This window comes from Uranotaenia lowii, chromosome 1 (genome assembly GCF_029784155.1).
Source record: "Uranotaenia lowii strain MFRU-FL chromosome 1, ASM2978415v1, whole genome shotgun sequence".
Lineage (NCBI taxonomy): Eukaryota > Metazoa > Arthropoda > Insecta > Diptera > Culicidae > Uranotaenia > Uranotaenia lowii.
Genome location: NC_073691.1, coordinates 132908567 through 132923221, shown reverse-complemented (window position 1 = coordinate 132923221; position 14655 = coordinate 132908567). Strand labels below are relative to the sequence as shown.

Genomic DNA, 14655 nt, shown 5'->3' with positions numbered 1-14655 from the left:
CAAACCCCAAGATACTTAAAACACCTCGATTGAGTGACCGTTCTACCTAGGAGTTGAAGCTTAGGTTGAGCAGGTCTATGTTTCTTAGAGAAAACAACCATCTCCGTTTTCTGTGGAGAAAACTCAATCCCAAGTCCCAAAGCCCAAGTTGACAATCTGTCTAAAGTATCTTGTAAAGGCCCGTGCAAATGAGACTCTGTAGCTCCTGTTACAGACACTACACCATCATCTGCAAGTTGTCTTAAAGTGCAGCCTTCAGAGAGACAACTGTCGATATCGCTTACGTAGAAGTTATACAAAAGTGGACTTAAACATGAATCTTGCGGGAGGCCCATGTAAGAGTTCCTTCTAATTGCAAGATCTCCGTGAGCAAAGTTCAAATGTTTCTCACAAAGCAAGCTGTATAAGAAGTTGTTCAATAGAGGCGGTAGACCTCGGGAGTGTAACTTGTCTGACAAAACCTCTATTGAGACTGCATCAAAAGCTCCCTTTATGTCTAGAAACACTGAAGCCATTTGCTCACGTTTTGCGTACGCCAATTGTATCTCTGAAGACAGTAAAGCAAGACAATCGTTTGTCCCTTTGCCCCTTCGAAACCCAAATTGAGTATCTGAAAGGAGGCCATTTGTTTCCACCCATTTATCCAATCGGAACAAAATCATTTTCTCCATCAATTTACGAATGCAAGACAACATCGCTATCGGACGGTACGAATTAAAATCAGACGCAGGTTTTCCAGGCTTTTGGATAGCAATAACTCTCACTTGTCTCCAATCTTCGGGAACAATGTTATGCTCCAAGAACTGATTAAATAAATTCAACAAGCGAAATTTGGCTGCAGCAGGAAGGTTTTTCAACAAGTTGAATTTTATTTTATCAACTCCTGGAGATGAATTGTTACAAGAAAGCAGAGCAAGTGAGAATTCTACCATCGAAAAACCGGAATCAAGATCGCATCTATTCGGAGGCAAACTTCGGATGATTTTTTGCACCGGTGTGGAATCTGGACAGATTTTTCGCGCGAAATTGAAAATCCATTTATGCGAATGTTCTTCACTTTCGTTCGTGGAAGAACGATTACGCATACTCCGAGCCACATTCCACAAAGTGCTTAAGGATGTTTCCCGCGATAAACCTCCCACAAAATTACGCCAATGCGCACGTTTTTTCCCCTTGATCAGGTTTTTGAATTGCTGTTCAAGAGAAAAATACGTGTTGAAGTTATCCAGGGTTCCATGTTTCCTAAAAACTTTAAAAGCGTTCGATTTGTCGACGTAAAGTTTGGTGCATTGACTGTCCCACCATGGATTGGGAGGCCTTTGACGAACAGATGAACCTGGGATGGGTTTCGTTTGAGCACCTACTGCACAATCAAAAATCAAACGAGAAAGAAAGTTATATTCCTCCAACGGAGGTAAAACCTCCATGGAAGTGATAGCTGAAATAATTGCGTCCGAATACTTTTTCCAGTCGATGTGTCTTGTGAGATCATATGCCATATTTGTTGAATTTGAATTGACCCCATTGGTGATTGTAATTTTGATAGGTAAGTGGTCACTACCATTGGGATCAGGGATTACCTTCCACTGGCAATCCAATGATAATGAATTTGAGCAGAGTGAGAGGTCAATTGCACTTGGTCTTGCAGGAGGTTTAGGTACCCGTGTTTTTTCACCCGTGTTCAAAATAGTTAAATTGAAACTGTCACAAATGCCATAAATAAGATTAGAACGTCTATCGTCAATTTGTTCTCCCCAGACAGTTCCATGCGAATTGAAATCAACCAGGATCAACCTTGGCTCAGGGAGCACTGAGCACAGGTCCTCTAGGTGACTTCGATCCACTGTAACTCTCTGAGGCCAGTACAAACTCACAATGCATAAGTCCTTACCTCTTATAGTTGTATGACAAGCAACAGCTTCAATTCCTCCTGACAAAGGGAGGTGGATTCTATAAAAGGAGTAGCGCTTGTTGATCCCCAAAAGCACCCCTCCATATGAATCGTTGCGATCTAAACGAATAATGTTAAAATCGTGGAATGGAATATCTGATTGAGAAGAAAGCCATGTTTCAGAAAGGGCAAAAATATCGCAACTAGTTTCATGAAGAAGATATTTGAACGGATCCAGTTTAGGGATTAGACTGCGACAATTCCACTGTAACACAGTGATATCTCCGACCTCTCGGCTTAAATTAGCCATCGAGAGAGATAAACACTGAAAGAAGGGGCCAAGTTTGCATCAATTGCTTCAAAAGTGTCTTTACTATAGGGAGCATTGTAGTAATTATGCCCCTTACGGATTCAGATACGTTTAAGAACGAGAAAATTCCATTAAGAATATCAGAAAACTTGAAAAGTCCAGGCTGGGACACTGATTCTGACAAAACCGCGTTAGCAGTTGGAGAGCTCGCTGCGGCTGAAGTCCCCGATGATAATGTATAGTTTGGTGGTGAAAAAGTCGTTCGGAATCCAGGAGGAACAAGTTTTTCTTTTCTTGGAGCTACCGATGTTTTAGTGGCGCTGATTGGTTTAATAGTAGGGATTTTTTTTGGAACTTTGGAGGACTTTGAAGCTGTTTTGGCACGTTTCCGGGAGTTCGCTACAAATACGAATGGGTTCTCTTCATCAGTAGTGTCTTCGTTGTCAACTGGTAGCACTGAGAAAATGTTAGTTAACTGAGGTTGAGTCGGGGGAGAAGCGTTCTTTAAAATAGCGGCGTAAGAACGATTGGATCGTTCTTTCAAAGAGCGCCTCTCCTTATCCCAGCGACTCTTAAATGCCTCGCACACAGATGTCATGAGGTGAGCCCCCGCAATAGACACATTTCTGTTCTATTGCTGAGCATGCTCCTTCCTCATGAATCTCTGCGCAACGAGGGCAACGTGCCTTGTTACAACAATGGGACTCGGTGTGTCCCATTTTAATGCACTTTTTGCAACTCATTGGGCGAGGCACAAAGAGTCGCACAGGAAGCCTCAACATTCCGTCGATCAAAATGTAGTGAGGGAGGGCGGTACCTGCGAAGGTAACACGAAATGAGGCTGAAGGCGAGTACTTTTTAACTCCATTCACAACGTTGGCAGTTTTAAGTTGACGGCAATCCAAGATTTCGACCGAAGTCGAATCTAAGCCTTTAAACTTACCAACACCGTTGGATTTAACGTACTCTGCCTTAAGGCTCATTTCCGTTATCACGCCCTCGATCTCAACGTTTCGAGACGGAACAAAAACATGGTACTCTAGGTTAATGAACTTGCTGGCAACAATTTCATTTGCACCTTTCCGGTCAGCCACTACAACGCGCAATTTGTCTGGTCGCACCTTTGAAATGCTGGTCACGGAGGGCCACCTCGCCAGATCTTTGGTTATCTGTACCACGTTTAGACGTTTTCCATTAGGTTTGGGCCGGATAAAAACCACCCAAGGCCCAGTGAAAATTGAACCATCTGGGTAAGTTCGGAGACGGGTTGCTCTACTCTCAACCGTGGATGATGCGAAATTATCTTCTATCCGAGAAAAATTCATACCTGAAGGACCAGCATCATCCGATTCCTCTAGGTGCTCCTCATCCTCTCTGATGCCATTCTCATCATCCACAGTTGGCGGGTTTAACCCCCCGCCTTCCCTCATATTTATCAACGGAAGCGCGAATGGCTTCCGTTTGTAAAATATGAGCGAAGCAGTCAATATTTGAAAAATAAATAAAGAGAAAAAATAGAACAAGAAACAGTGAAAAAAGGATAAATTAAGGATTACTTGCAAGCACTTCTTTACGAGTTAATCAGCTTTGGTGTCCGGCACCGGCTCCACCACTTAGTCGTCCTTCGTTGATTGAAGATAGCGATAGCAATATCAAAATGTTGGGTCCTCCTTGTAAATCCCGATCACGGCAATCAGAACCAGAATCCTCGGAACGCCCTCCTCGGTACGCAAGCCCGTATGTTCAGAGCGAACAAAGAGCACCCTTTCGAAAACAATGGCCTTGGTGGTGTTGAAGAAAACGGCAACCAATCCGCTGCTGCTGACAAATTGATAACAGCACACTCACGCCGGTAGTTGGCTGGTGGGGAACAGCAATTGACAATCGTTCCAGCAGGAAAAACCACAATCTGCGGCAAAACTGCACTTTTAACTTTGTTAAGACTGCCAAACTTTTGTTTTTCGAAAAAAAATTCGCTTCAAAACGGTAGTGAAAAAATGACATCCGCACTAGCCGAGCTACTTGGATCATTCAACCCGCCAAAATTTCTCCTTTCAAATTTTTAATGCTGAGCAAGCTTTGATTTGCTATCCAGTACACGTGAACTCTTGATGGTTGCTTCTAATACTCGGCCCATGGTGATGGTGAAAACAACCCGCCAAAGGAAACGAAAATCGGTTGGCAAAATGTGTGCCATGACTTTTGGTTCGTGTGAAAAAAACCGAAAGTTGTATGGGGGGGTCCGTTTCCTTAGGTGGGAGGGGCTCAGAACTATTACTAAAACCTTACCATGGTCCAACTACATCTCTTTACCAAATTTCAGGCTGATCGGTTAAGCGGTGTGGATTTGTATAAGGTGCATACAAACAAACATATATAGTCCAACTCATCTTTATATATTAGAAGAAGAAGAAGAAGATATTAGTATAGGCAATTCATACACAGGAAATTTTTAAGCCTGAACTAAGCAAAAAGAGGCCTTTACTTCCCGTTAGCTATTTTTTTACTACAGAACTGTGGTTTTCATCTTTTTCGCTCACCGCCCTCCTGTCTCGATTTTTTAGAGCTCCTAGGGTACTTTAAAACAAATTTGTTCTGAAATGCAACAAAAATGAGCAATTCTCAGCTCTTCCACCGCCCCCTTACAGGCTCTCAACCAGAGATCACTTTGGAAACCACTGCTTTAGAGTTCGGACTTGGTAAAACTGCTTGTTTTTTGACAGCCGTTTTGCCGCCGCCAACCAGGGTTGTCAACTTTTTTTTTAAATCAGGGATCTGGTGAAATAAAAATCAGGCAAAATCAGGCTAGGATAAAGTAACGGAAATTTCGCTAAAAGCGATGATCTTTTTTTTTTATTTTTATTGGTTACCGCTGCTCATTTTCTCTATAATATGTGTTGGGAGCCTACTTGGTTAAATAATTCACCTAATCCAGTTCCTTACTACTTATTTTTAATCACATTAGCAAAAATCAGGCAAAATTAGGCATATTTTCAAAAATCAGGCAAATTCAATGGCTTATCAGGTTATCAGGCTGAGCCTCGAAAAATCAGGCAATATCGGCAAATCAGGCACATTGGCAGCTCTTCCGCCAACCATTTCCAAACAAATCGAACGAAAGGAAGTGTAGTGCGGATGCGGGAACGAGTTCACGGCTTGAGTTGGCTATGGATCATTCTACATGGTAGACAAATCGACACAGGAAGCGTACATGTGAGAATCGATTTCAAATCATAGAAATTCCGGTGTTTGATATGAAAAATTTTTGTATTTGTCTACCAGGTTCCCGCTGCCGACGAACACAACATCAATGTAAGAATGGTCGGCGGAAAAGATGCCGAGTTCTGGATTGATTAGTTCGACATGATTGGGGAAGAGACACCAGCAGCTAAAATCAACCTAGAAACTTCGGAACATTGGGGAAAATAGATCAAATCAAAATCCGCCACTCGACAGATAAGTTATCTCTAACTTTGAGTTACTAAATCATTCCGGCATCTCATTTTCTTTTGTTAGTTAAAATTTTAGTTCAATGTTTTTTTTTCTTAATTGATTCATGAATTCCTAGCTGGTCAAATTTGATCAAAACTTGGCTAAAATCTAGTTTCGATAATTTTAAGAGTATAGACTGCCCCAAATGTGTATGGGAAATTCAAAGCCTGTAAAATGTTATGAGCTGCCAGCTAAAATTGATCCTAGGCGTTGTGCAACACAGAAAAAAAATAATGATTATTACGTGTACTTTAAAATGGTTGCCTTCAAAAAAATTCAACCCGTAAGTGAAACTCGTTCAGTGAACCCCGTTTAAATAATGATTATTACGTGTACTTTAAAATGGTTGCCTTCAAAAAAATTCAACCCGTAAGTGAAACCCGTTCAAGTGAAATTACCATATTGTAGCGAGTTAGAAGATCCAAGATCTTATGTTACATGATTAAAAATAAAAGTAAATAAATAAAATAATAAATAATGTGCAAAACAAGCAATTCTCAATTGAATGATTTGAAATTAACTAGAAAATCATTTAATATTATAGCAAATGTCCTGTAACAAAATGGAGCTTGACATCTGCCGTAGTTTTACAGGTTGAAAAAAAATACGTGTCACGTTTTTCAAATCACGTTTTTTTTCGACCTGTAAAACTACGGTAAATGTCCTGCTCCTTTTTGCTACAGGACATTGACTGTAATTTTAAATGCTTTTCTATTTTATTTTAAACAAATCAACTGAAAATTATTTGCATTTAATTTAGTTATCAAAATAGAAACGTCAAAGCGAAGCGTGCGAATGGTTTTATTTTGTTTTGGTCCTTTTTCGATTTGTGATAAAAAAAATATCCGGTGATCGACGTCGTGGCGGCCAGAAAGGTGTTTAAAAGTGGGTAAAAATGCGCGTATTAGGGGAACATCTATTTAGTCACTACATCAGATGTTATTGGTTCAACTTGTAGGAAGATAGTTCGATTTTCGATTTTTGTACGAGACTAGCGGACAGCTGCCGCCCGGTGGTAAAGACGGCTCCTCTTCGTTTCCATTTCCAGAAAAATTTAAGTTTTCATGTTTTTGTTAAATAAAGTAATTAAACGATACATATGTTGCATATATTTTCACCGGAAAAAAATTGTATTAGTTTCGAAAAACAAAAATCCAAAAATCGAGCCAAATTAATTCGATGAACCAAAATTTTACGGTACTGTAATTTTAAACCAGCCTGTTAAACAATTAGTCCACGTAAAAATAAATGACATGTGATTAATTTGCGACCTGTTAAATTACGGTAAATGGCCTGCTCCTTTTTTGTTACAGGATACTTGCTGTAATTTTACAGAAAATAATTTTTGCTGTGAAGATCACGGGAAGGGGTCGCTCAACGAGCCTTAAGTTTGTATGGGATTTTGAAACATTTTTTTCGGGAAAAACATGAAAAACCAGTTTTTCATCAATAACTTTGGTTTCCTTCGGCCGATATCTTTTTTTTTTTTTTTTTTTAAATATGTCTTTATTTGTATCAAATCATCATTACACTTATATTACATTATTGCATTAAACTAGGTGTTCAGCTCAATAATGAACTGTTCATAGCCCTATAAGTAACTAGATTATAAAAATTTATTTATAAGATTTTAATTTGCTGAGCGCAATCAAGTTTTTAATGTAGGAGAACATCCTGTAATAGCAAAAATATTTTATACTTAAAACTAAACACTATCTTAAAATTAAACTAAACATAAAGAGAACGAATCTCTGCGATGGAAGACTGCATCGATTTGCCTCTGAAGTTGGAGATGATTTTGTTGGCCATCTCTTCGATCGATTCAATGCCCGCAATCCGATGAAGATCTTCGGTGCTGTGCCAAGGTGGAAGCCGCAAAATCATTTTCAGAACCTTGTTCTGAATCCTCTGGATGGCTTTCTTCCTCGTCGCGCAGCAGCTAGACCAAATCGGAACTGCATACATGATCGCTGGTCGGAAAACTTGTTTGTAGATGAGCATCTTATTTCGCAGACACAACCGGGATTTCCTGTTGATGAGAGAATAAAGAGATTTAGTGTATTTATTACATTTAGATTGAATATCTTCAATGTGATTTTTAAAAGTAAGATTCCGATCAAGTGTAAGTCCCAAGTACTTAACGTGATCAGACCATTCTAATGAAACCCCATTAAAAGTTATGGAATGATTTTCATTAGGTTTTAAAAAAATTGCTCTTGGCTTATGGGGAAATAAAATAAGTTGAGTTTTGGAAGCGTTAGGAGAAATTTTCCACATTTTCAAGTAATTCAAAAAGGAATTTAAATTTTGTTGCAATCTACTGCGTACCACCCGTAAATTTCGACCTTTGGCTGAAAGCAAAGTGTCATCAGCAAATAATCTTCTACCTTTTCCTTCTGGTACATCAGGAAGATCAGAAGTAAAAATATTATATAAAATTGGCCCAAGTATACTACCCTGAGGGACACCAGCTCTAATGGGTGTCCTTTCAGAGCATGAATTTTGATAGCTTACTTGTAAGGTTCGGCTAGTCAAATAATTTTGAATAATTTTGGTGAGATATACAGGAAAATCAAATCGAGCTAATTTAGCTACTAAACCTTTGTGCCAAACACTGTCAAAAGCTTTTTCAATATCAAGAAGAGCAACACCAGTTGAATAACCTTCAGATTTGCTAGCGTTAATCATATTAGTTACACTCAAAAGTTGATGTGTAGTAGAATGTCCATGACGAAAACCAAATTGTTCATCAGGGAAAACAGAGTTCTGATTAATGTGAATCATCATTCTATTCAAAATAACTCTCTCAAATAGTTTACTTAAAGAAGGAAGCAAACTAATTGGTCGATAACTTGAAGGCTCTGAAGCACTTTTTCCAGGTTTCAAAATTGGAGTTATTTTGGCATTTTTCCATTTATTGGGAAAATAAGCCAAATGAAAACATTTGTTGAAGATTTTAACTAACAAATTTAAAGTGCTTTCAGGCAACTTTTTAATAAGAATATAGAAAATCCCATCTTCCCCTGGAGCTTTCATATTTTTAAATTTTTTGAAAATCAATTTAAGTTCATCAATATTTGTCTCACAAGAACTTTCAGACATATTTTGCTTGGAAAGAATATCATCAAATTCTAGGGAAATTTGAGCATCAATTGGACTTACAACGTTTAAATTAAAATCATGAGCAGACTCAAATTGTTGGGCTAATTTTTGAGCCTTTTCTGAATTAGTTAAAAGAAGTTTATCCCCATCTTTCAAAGTAGGAATTGGCTTCTGGGGCTTTTTCAAAATTTTAGTTAATTTCCAAAATGGCTTTGAGTAGGGTTTTATATCCTCTACTGCTTTAGCAAAATTTTCATTACGAATGAAATTTAAACGACGTTTGATCTCTTTTTGAAGGTCGCAATAAATTAATTTCAAATAAGGATCCCTAGTACGTTGATATTGGCGTCGACGAATGTTTTTCAGTCGTATCAAAAACTGAAGATCATCATCAATTAAAGGTTGATTAAATTTATGTTTAACTTTAGGTATTGAAGCGGCTTTAGCATTGACTATTGAAGTTGTCAAATTTTCTACAGCCAAATCAATATCTTCTATTGAATTCAGTGGAACGTTGACATCTAAAATACGTTCAATAAAATTCATATATCGCTCCCAGTTAGCCTTTTGAAAATTAAAAGTTGATTTTAAAGGGTTTTCAATGGGACTTTGAGATAAAGAAAATGTTACTGGAAGGTGGTCTGAATCGAGGTCCGCATGAGTAACTATTTGACTACAATGCTCGCCTAAATCCGTTAGAACCAAATCAATTGTGGAGGGATTTCTAATTGAAGAAAAACAAGTATGCCCATTAGGATATTCAACAGTATAATAACCTGCAGAGCAGTCATTAAACAAAATATTCCCATTTGAATTTGATGAAATATTATTCCAAGATCGGTGTTTTGCATTAAAGTCACCCATAATAAAAAAATTAGATTTATTTCTGGTGAGTTTTTGTAAATCTCCCTTAAAAAAAATTTTCTGTTCACCGCTACATTGGAAAGGCAAATATGCGGCAACAATTATAATTTTCCCCATAGAAGTTTCTAATTCAATTCCAATTGTTTCTAAGACTTTTGTATTGAAAGAAGGAAGAAGTCTAAATTTGAGACGACTATTGATGACAATAGCTACACCCCCACCATGTCGATCAAGTCGATCATTTCGTAAAATTTTAAAGAAAGCATTGCTTTTCAAGTTATTGTCTGGCTTTAAAAAAGTTTCAGTGATGGCAGCAATATGTATGTTTTGAGTTTTCAAAAATAAAAAGAATTCATCTTGGTTAGCCAGCAAAGATCTAGCATTCCAATTCATAATATTTAAACATCTATTTGGATCCATGAGGGAATCGTAAAGTCATAATAATTTTGTTAGCATAATTAAAAGAAGTTTGGAAAGCTTCAAACATTGAATTTGCTTTCAACATAAGTTGCATCATTTCCATTAAATTTTGATGCAAAAATTTTAATTTTTCCTCAGTAATCTCACCCAAATCAACAAAATTGTTAGGATCAGAAAATGAAGGAGAAGAACAAGTATTTGAATTTCGGGGATTTTCCCAAGCCTTCGCATGAACGTTGAGGCTTGGTTTTTTCCCATTTTTATTAGTTAAACCTGAAGAGGGAAACCCATTTTTAACCACCTCTGAGAACGATAAACAACGAGTCTGGGGCGCAGAATCAGCACAGGTAACATTAAAATCACCTAGGGTATTAGCCAGCCGTGATTCCAATGTAGGCCGAGGCTGACCGCGAACAGGCAGGTTGTTTGCCGGCCCGACGTGTGAAGACGAATAAGAGGAAGGAGGAGAAGAAACTTTTCTGGAAACTTTGGGATTTTTCCTAGAAGCAATAATTTTTGCCCTGATGGGACAATCTAGCGAATTCGAGGAGTGATTACCTGCGCAATTCGCACACTTAAAAAAATCTGTTTTTGGCTTATCACCACCAAAAAGGCATTTAGATTTTTCATGATCGAATGAGCCGCAAAACATGCATCTGGCATTCATTCTACAATTTTTAGTGCCATGACAAAAAGCTTGACAACGACGACATTGCGTAATGTTTTGTAAAAAATTGGTAGAAGATTTACGAAAAGGTTCGAATTTGACTCGACAATGAAACATAAGACGAGCCTTTTCAAGAATTTGCAAATTATTAACCTGATCCTTTTTAAAATGGATCAAATAAAGTTCAGGAGCAAAACCAACACTACTGGTATTATTCGTGTTGGTTCTTTTCCTCATTTGAATTACTTGAATTGGAGAAAAACCTAACAAAGAATTTAATTCAGCTGTGATCTCATCCGGTGTCTGATCGCCAGTGAGACCACGAAGTACAACTTTAAATGGACGATCACTTCTAGCGTCGTACGTAAAAAATTGGTGTTTTTTATTATTCAAATAATTTAAAACCTTTTGAAAATCATTAAAAGATTCCGCCAATATACGAGCAGTTCCCCTTCGACCGATCTGAAAAGAAATCTTCACATCCTTGACGGAAGTGACGATTTCTTTTCGAAAGGCATTGAAGTCAGGAATCGTGACCGTTATTGGTGGAATCTTTTCGTTTTTAAGAGTATAAGAAGAAGAAGAAGGTTTCTTAGTACTCTTATCAGAATTAAATATGAATATTTCCTCATCACCGATGTTATGAAGGACATCGAATGAATTGGAAATTTCAACTTTTTTGGCAGATGGCCCTGGATTAGGTTCAGCAATCCGTTTTCTTCCGGCCCTTGAGCCGGCCGAAGACTTCCCCATGCTGGAAAGAAAAGAGAAAATATGAATAAAAGAAAATGAAAATAATTTTAGCACTGAAAAGTGCTGATTGAAATACAGGTAAGGAAAAAATAAATAATGTAAAATGTTCCTGCAGGTACACAGCAACGATACGATGCTCCGGCGTACGTGTTGACGGCTCAACGGTACAGATGGAGGCCGATATCTTTTGATAATGGGTTTTCTTAGAGCCCAAATTATGACAAATGTTTCATCTGAATACTGCATTTTGTTTCGAATTAAAATAAAAAAGTTATTAGGCTTCAAAAACGGTCTAACTTTTTTAAGGGTGGTATTCATCATTGTTAATGAGTCGGGGCGTTCGAACATTTCGTCGAAGCATAAACCGTGATGAATACCACCCTTAAAAAATAAGCCCGTTTTTGAAGCCTAATAACTTTTTTATCTTAAATCGAAACAAATTGCAGTCTTGGGATGAAATATTTGTCATAATTTGGGCCTTAAGAAAATCCATTTTCAAAAGATATCGGCCGAAGGAAACCAAAGTTATTGATGAAAAACTGGTTTTTCATGTTTTTCCCGAACAAAATGTCTCAAAATCCCATACAAACTTCAGGCTCGTTGAGCGACCCCTCCCCGTGATTCGATCTGGTCCAAATTTGGCATGAGATCTTGCACTAGGCCTAGGATTAATTTTAGCTTGCAGCACTTAACTTTTTCGAAAGTCGTGTCATTTGGGGCACTCTAGTACATACTCATAAAGGTCCATAATTTGGAGCGAAGGACACAACAAGGATCATTTCAATAGATTTTTTTGATGGATTTATCTAAAAAAACCAATGTTTCAAAGCCAAGACAAATTTTGACTACACTCCAGGCTAGTAAGCAATCATATTTGTCGAAGGTTTGTCCCTATTCATCATGTTAAACGGTCATTTAATTTTTGGTTGAGTCACTCTCATCAACGAATAGGTAATCGGAGCTCTTTAATATGCTAAAATTAGTTGCGATTCGTAACGAGCAATCATAAACAGGCTTTTACAGTTTTTTTCTTATCTTAGTGATTTAAAAAATAAAAGAAACTAAATTGTTACATTCACCCTAATCTTTGTAAACATCGAAAGTTATTTCTATCACATCTCTATCGCATCGCGCGAAAGGTAGGTATTTATTCATTCCTCATTTCATCCCACAGGCGCTTTCGCTATTTTTTCTCTATCGAGTTTTTTCCTCGGCGCGTGAACTTGTAGGTTTTTAATTTGTTGCTTTCTTTTAAACCCATGGTGGAACAACACTTTTTGTTATGAAAAAAAAACAAAGTTATTTTGGTAAGAGGAGCAGAAACAGAAGCAGGTTTTACTTGCAAATGTGTCAAATCGTGGGCTCAAAACAAACGCGAGAGATTGCAGTTGGCTTGGTTCGCTTTATCAATTAGCATTTCAACTGAACTTCTATGTTTTCGCAAGGGATGCTTATGTTATTACGTTATCACTGATAAGCCCTTCAGCAAACAGAAGCCTCGATGGCGCAGTAGGCAGCGCGTAAGTCTCATAATCTTAAGGTCGTGAGTTCGATCCTCACTCGGGGCAGAAGATTTTTTATGATTATACCCAAATCAATCAACTATTTTACTAGGACAGATGTCGTCCGTTAGGAGGTTTATTACGAATTGTTGGAATTCCATATAGGTATGTACATATGTATATATTTTGTGGCACGTCCGCCTAAATGTTTATCAAATATTGTTGATAGTTTTCCAAATTATGAACTGTTGTTCTACAAACCAGACTTTATTCCAAAAATAAAATGCCAAAACGGCCAAAACATACATACTTCCCAAGTGTGTTTTGTTTCCAAAATACCCCATATCGAAGATATGCCAATAAAAACACCGCATGTGGGATCTCCATCGCGTTGAGCGAAAAACAGTCAGTGTCTCATGCCGTCATGTTTATTTTGCTCTCCGATCGCTCGCATCGTTATTACTGCTAGTAGGTACCTAGTATGATTATAACGATTCAAATCATTAAAACAAGGAGTGTTCATCATCAAACCAGCTGCACTTTCGAATAATCACATTCTTGTGCGACAAATATTATTGGAGCAATGCAGCCGAGAACATGAAATTATAGGGTAAGCTCTCCTAGTTTTGGGCAGTCAGTAAAAAAGTTTTTTTACAGGGGTTTCCCAAAGATTTGTTTTTTTTTATTTGAAGGTTTTCAATCAAAATTACAAAAATACCTCTTTTTAGTATTTAAATTAATTATAGGTAATTATTTTCAAATTTTCTGATAATTCTAAGAAGTAAGAAAGTAGAATACATTAGAACCATCTTGTGTTTAGATCAATATTGAATATGAATACCCTAGATAAAAAAAGGCATTAATGACAAGCAAGAAATGCAAAGAAATTTTTTCTACTACCCATCTGACCGATGATTTATTTGTCCTCATTTTCCACAACGTTGATTAGGTTGTTTTGCGGTTGTTTTTTCCTTCTTTAATTGCCTTAAAGGATCATTGGCTCATACAACCGATGTTTTGCGGTGGTTGTTGACATTTGCTTGAACATTACGACCGTTAATTTTTCACTGCTTTCGAGGTATTGCGGGAGAAGTAATAAATAGATTTTTTTCCTCTTTTAATCACTATAAAATTCCGATTCTTCAAATAATTCGTTCTGGGATCGCGGGATCAAGTAAGAGTTTAATTGATCGTGATTGTCGCGCAAATTATTTCGGCGCGCCTCAAAGCGAAGAAGTATGTAAATTGTGAAAGCTGAACTTGGGTGGGGGCACTATTTTCCAGTTTGTTGTGACAGCACATGCTTGAACAACTGATAAGATAACTAGGTATTCGTTCGATTTACAAATCAAATGGAAGAAACTGTCCATATTTACGTTTGCTGACAAGTTTCAGATTGCGCAAAACCGCAACTCTATCGCAAATGTTCTTTATAAATATTCCAATTGTTGTGCAAATGCCCTTGAATAGCTGATTTCATTTGCTCATTCGGTCGATGTAAACTGCATTCAAGTTGAATTGAGGCTGCATTTTAATGCGAAACATTCTCAATGTGTTTTTACCCACACCATTTATGGAGATGGAAAAATTTACGTTAATCCACAGAAAGAGTCGTATGATTGTTTACTAGTTATAACAATCATACGACCAGACC

At 37.6% G+C, this 14655-nt stretch overlaps 1 non-coding gene across 1 annotated transcript; it reads left to right on the top strand.

Annotated features, from left to right (window-relative positions):
- Nucleotides 1-12994: 12994 nt before the first annotated feature.
- Trnam-cau (transfer RNA methionine (anticodon CAU)) lies at nt 12995-13067 on the top strand. Its single transcript has one exon. It is a non-coding gene; the product is annotated as a tRNA-Met (tRNA).
- Nucleotides 13068-14655: the final 1588 nt, after the last annotated feature.